The following is a 6,000-nucleotide window of genomic DNA, read 5'->3' as shown; positions in this document are numbered from 1 at the left end:
TCCACAAGCAGTTAGTAAGCATCTGCGGTGAGCCACGCGCTGTATGGGTGCTGGGACAAAGTAGTGAGCAGAAAAAGCAAGCACGCTCTGCCATCATGGAAAGTGCTGTCCAGCAGGGAAGACAAGCATTAACCAGAATACATGAGTGGATGAAGGAATAAATAAATGACCGATGGCTTGGACAGTCGTGGTTCCCACTATGATCCCTGCTCAATGGTCCTGCCTGCATAACCAGCCCCTGGTATAGCTTTGCTCATATTCCCTGCCTAAAACCTTCAGTAGCTCACCAACACACACTGCTGCTACTTCAGTCGTGTCCGACTCTGTGCGACCCCATAGACGGCAGCCCACCAGGCTCCCCCGTCCCTGGGATTCTCCAGGCAAGAACACTGGAGTGGGTTGCCATTTCCCTCTCCACCAACACACACTAGTCAAGTTCTAATTACCTAGTCTGGTAGCTCTCCATGCTCTCATATCTTACCAGCTTGATTTCCTTCTAACCTTCTAAGACAACCTGTGTGCTACTTGAATAACTGCTATGTTAGTTCTGCTTTTTTTTTCTTTTTAACTCACTAAGTCGTGTCCAACTCTTTTGTGACTCCATGGACTGTCGCCCGCCAGGCTCCTCTGCCGAAGAATCAATGCTTTTGAACTGTGGTGTTGGAGAAGACTCTTGAGAGTCCCTTGGACTGCAAGGAGATCCAACCAGTCCATCCTAAAGGAGATCAGTCCTGGGTGTTCAATGGAAGGACTGATGTTGAAGCTGAAACTCCAATACTTTGGCCACCTGATGCGAAGAGCTGACTCATTGGGAAAGACCCTGATGCTGGGAAAGATTGAGGGCAGGAGGAGAAGGGAATGACAGAGGATGAAATGGTTGGATGGCATCACCGACTCGATGGACATGAGTTTTAGTGAACTCCAGGAGTTGGTGATGGACAGGGAGGCCTGGCGTGCTGTGGTTCATGGGGTTGCAAAGAATCGGACACGACTGAGCAACTCAACTGAACCGAAGTCGTGTCCAACTCTTTTGTGACTCTGTGGACTGTGGCCCACCAGGCTCCTCTGTCCATGGGATTCCTCAGGCAAGAATAATGGAGTGGGTGGCCATTTCCTTCTCCAAGGGATCTTCCCGACCCATGGGTCAAACCCATGTCTCTTGTGTTTCCTGCATTGCAGGCAGATTTTTTTACCACTGAGCCACCAGGGAAGCCCGTGGCAGGGAGTGGGGTGGGGTGGGGACACAGTTCAACCATGTGCTCACCTCTCCCGTTCTCTGTCCAACCTGCTGCCCCCTGGCTCCCCTCCACCTCTGCTGAGGACAAAATGACCTCAAGGTTGCCCAGTTTGGTGGACGCTCCCTGTCCTTACCATGTGGGCCTCACTGCCACACCACTGACTAGCCAGTCCTTCCCCTCCTGGTCTCTTCAGCTGCACAGGATTCCGAATCCTGGGTAGTCCCTTCGCAAATTCCTTTAGGGCTCTTCTCCTCCTCCTCGGTGTTGCTCAGGCTCAGCATTCAACCTTCTTATCTTGCCTCCTAACCAACACCCCCAGCTAATCATCTCTGCCCTGCCTCCAGCGTCTCCACTATGCAGACCACCCCAGAAAGATTTCTCCAGCCCAGACATTTCTCCTCACTTGCAGATCTGACCACACCACTAACTGTCCCCCAGTGCCTCCAATGCCAAATGGACCCAACAAGACTTACCCCTTGTTTCCCAAACCCCACCTCTATCGATCAGTCCCTAAGTCCCGCAGAGTCTCCTGGAGTTAAAATTATCTTTCAGGGACTTCTCTGGTGGTGCAGTGGTTAAAGAATCTGCCTTCCAATGCGGGGGCGTGGGTTCAATCTCTGGTCGGGGAACTAAGATCCCACGTGCCACGGGGCAACTAAGCCCGTGTGCTGCAACCGGGGAAAAGCCCTGGAACCACAACAAAGACCCAGTGCAAAATAATTAATAAATTCAATTCTCTTTCAAAGGGATCCTTTTTGTTTGGCCTCCAGGGTCACTCTAGCTCCTTCCACAGTTTCTCATCTCCCTGCTGTGTGACTTTGCCATCCGCCTCTGCCTCCTCTTCCCTGTCTTATCCTTCTTCTCCCTGTCATCCCCAATGTTCTCAAAGAGATCTCTAGGACAGCCAGGTATAATAAGGTTTAGAAGCACTCAAAGGCCCTCAGGAAAAATCCTAACACCCTCAATGTGACGTGAGTTGCTCCCTATGATCTGGCCTTTGCTCACCTCCCCCACTTTTCCATCATGTGAGCTGTTTTGACTCTACTGACCTTTGCAGCCCCCTGAACGAGCGAAGGTGCTCTCTTCCATCTCCTTTCTCCTGGCTGTTCCCTGTGTCTTCAATGTTCTTCCATTAGCTCTTGACTTGCAGCCGTCTAACTGTGGCTCCCCTTGCATCCTTCAAGACCTCCGGGTGGTCTTTCTGAGCACTCCAGAGTGAACTGGATCTCCCTTCCTGCCCTCTTCAGCACCGTGTATGTACTGTAATCATAAGCCAAGGCTTTCAGCTTTAAATCCCCAGCACCCAGTCCACCGCCTGGCACATAACACAGGTTCAGTCATCGTTCAACAAGAATCTCTAACTCAGGGAGGAGTACAAAGGAGAAGTGTGAGGCCAGGAAACTGCCTAAGGTCAAACAGCCAGTGACAGTGGCATTGAGGTTCAGCCTGGCTCACATCTTAAGATTTTCGTCTCCACTCCAGTATTTTCCTGGGTTAAAGTGGGAGGATGATTGCACCAGAACCACTCGGGGAGCTGGTTAAATATGCAACTTCACAGGCCTCACCTTAGACCCAGACGAGTCTGTGTTTTAAACAAGCTACTGTGGTGATTATTACGAACAGAGTTTGAGAACCAACACCCACCCCATCCTCTCTGCCCTGTCTGAAAGGTTTTAAGTTCATCACATTTTTTTTTTGGCTGTGCCATGTGGCATGTGGGATCTTAGTTCTCCTACCAGGGACTGAACCTGCATCAGAAGCATGGAGTTTTAACCACAGGACCACCAGGGAAGTCCCAGTCATCACATTTTTTATGGCCAAATCGGTAGCTATCTGCTTGGTGACAAGCAGTTCTGCTTCCTTACATTTTCACTGAAAGCGATCATTTGTTGGAGTCTTGGAACTTTTCCCTTTTAGAGTCCACTGTTAGGATTCAAATTCTACTTGCAGAATCAGTGGAGGTAGAAGCAGGGAAAGAGGGGCTTCAGGAGGAAGTAAAGCAGTCTTGTGTGGTCAGAAGTAGCTGGGAGTGGAGGGGAAGCAGTATCACAGGCAAACAGGACCCTGAGAAAAGGTGTCCTTTATGATTAGTTTTTTATTCTCAAATTTTAGCATGCATCAAAATCACCTGGAGGGCTTATTAAGATGCAGATACCTATGGGACTTCCCTGGTGGTCCAGGGGTTAAGAATCTGCCTTGCAAGGCAGGGGGTGCTGGCTTGATCCCTGGCTGGGAACTAAGATCCCTTGTGCCTGGGGCAACTAAGCCTGCTTGTCACTACTAGAGAGAAGCCCCATGTACTGCAACGATCCCATGTGCTGCAACTAAGACCCAACGGAGCCATGTATAAATAAATATATATATTTTTAAAGATGCAGATACCTCGATGCCCCCCAAGTTTCTGATTCGGTAGACCTGGCAATGGGGTTCAAGAAGTTGCATTTCTAACAAACTCCCAGGTGATGCTGATGCTGCTGGTCCAGGAAGCACACTTTGGGAACCGCTGAACTAATTCACCCAGGTGGCTCAAGCGGTAAAGAATCTGCCTGCCAAAGCAAGAGACACAGGTTCGATCTCTGGGTCAGGAAGATTCCCCTGGAGAAGGAAATGGCAACCCACTCCAGTATTCTTGCCTGGAGAATTCCATGGACAGAGGAACCTGGCAGGCTACAGTCCATGGGGTTGCAAAGAGTCAAACATGACAAAGTATGTATGTATGTACGTACATACGAGCTAATTCAACCTTTATGACCCATGCAATCATTTATTCTGTAATATCCATGGAGATGAGGATGTGATCACCTTGATTTCTGCTTAAACCAGACACAGATCTTGTTACATTTCAAGCTAGGGTTTCTATGGACAACTCTTATGATTCTTCTTTGAATGGAATGGAAATTCATCTCCAAACCGTCCACACACTTATCCCAGGCCTGCCTCTCATATTCTCACAGATGCATCCAGCTAGGTCTTCTCCACCTGTCCTTAACTACTTGACTTTTTAACTTAAGAGTGACACTGAATATTTAATCTTTTTACATGTAATTCTATGGGGGTTGCCCATTTGTATAGATTGCAACCCATACCTTAGTTATGAGGTGGTAGTGGCAGGGCTGATAAAGGGATGACAGACCCCAAATATGCACGGACTCATTTTACAACTTTGCCTGGGGGTTTCTCAGACTTTATTCAGCCCAAATAGCCACTGAGAAGTGACACTGCAATCTCCACACTCACGGCTGTCATACCGCAATGTTCCTGGATCAGTTCTAATTTTGAGAATTCTGTTGTTACAGACCCACATGAGTCTAATTTTTGGGTCAGAAACTATGATCAACTTAAGTGTGGCCTTTTCTCCAGGTGCTTACAGTGTAACAAGAGAGGACAATTATTTTGTGTGGTTTAGCTGATTGAGGGGGGCAGTAAAAAGAAGATGGAGAAAAGTTGACAGGTTACAATCAGAAATTCAGCATCAAGCATAAAAATTAAATCATTCAATTTTGGTTCAGTTTTCCAAAAGGAGAAGTTCTGCTTATTGCAATGATGGGTTCACCAAGGTATCTGAATTCCTCATTGATTTAGCAATCTTAGTGGATGCCAAATATTTTGAAGATATTATTATTTTGCGCTTCCTCCTGGAGCATGTGATACCTTTATCTTTGAGAACTACAAAGGATGAAGGTTTCTCCGAAGTCAAGAACAAAATTAACGTAAATAAAACACTGAATGGAAAAGGCAGAAGTCTCTATGTCAACTCGGGCTGACATCAATCTTCTAAGTGATGTGGGTTTTCAGCAGGGGAAGTACCCAGCACAGACATTTGAAGACGATTTTAGAGAGCGGTTTGTGACTCTGACTACCGGGGAGCTTAAGATATGGCAGTAAGAAGAAAGGAGTGCGCCGAGCTCACGGGACCCCGAAGGGAAAGGAGACGGGGTTATTTGTTGTGTGTCGTTCATCCACGGACGTTTCAAAGCAAGACTCTTGCGGTAACAAAATTGCACTGCGAAAGTAGCGTGTCATTATCTGCTCTTCAAGATGGGGACACGTAGACAGGGAATGGCCTCCAACACGAACAACTTTCAAGTAGCACCGCTGAACCTCCACTGCACAAAGCGGAAAGCTGGCCCGCTTCCACCACGTTTCATGAAAATGGAGAGAAATCTTGGTTTCAATATTTTCTCGTGACTTGAACCGAAAGTTAAAAGGGGACTTTTAAATTGCACATCGCTCCTGATCTTACCCACGATTAATGACTAGTGTGTATGGGAAGAGCGGCGGAATGGAGGACCGCTACCGGGTGCAGAGCGCCGGGAAGGAACCGTGGGGTGCGGGCGCCGGAGCGTCCGGGGTTGGGCCCAATAGCAGTTTGCCCAGTGGGGGCAGAATACTCGCGCTCCCGGGAAAAGGATGTCTCCCGGGGGCGGTTACACAGCGAGGCTTGTTTGACTTGCAGCAGGGCGCTCCCGGGGTAGCGGTTGTGCACTGGGGGACGGCTGGGAGGCGCGCGGCGAGCAGGATGCTCCCGGGCCCAGGCCGGCGCGTGTACGTGTGTGTGCACGGTGGGGAGGTGCAGGGCGTGTGCACGGCGCGGGCGGGACGCGCGCCAGTGCAGCCGCCGAGCTCCGCTGCAATACAAGGCCAGCGCCGCCGAGTGAAAATACCGCGCAAAACCCTGGCTCGGGAGCCGCGGGGGGCCGGCTGGGGGAACCAAGCAGACGCGCACGGCCGGGCCCTCACCCCGCGGCTGAGGGCGCTAATG

The sequence above is a fragment of the Moschus berezovskii genome, chromosome 20 (assembly GCF_049115385.1).
Source record: "Moschus berezovskii isolate FMDL1 chromosome 20, NW_MosBer_1.0, whole genome shotgun sequence".
Taxonomy (NCBI): Eukaryota; Metazoa; Chordata; class Mammalia; order Artiodactyla; family Moschidae; genus Moschus; species Moschus berezovskii.
Note: the sequence above shows the minus strand (reverse complement) of the source record.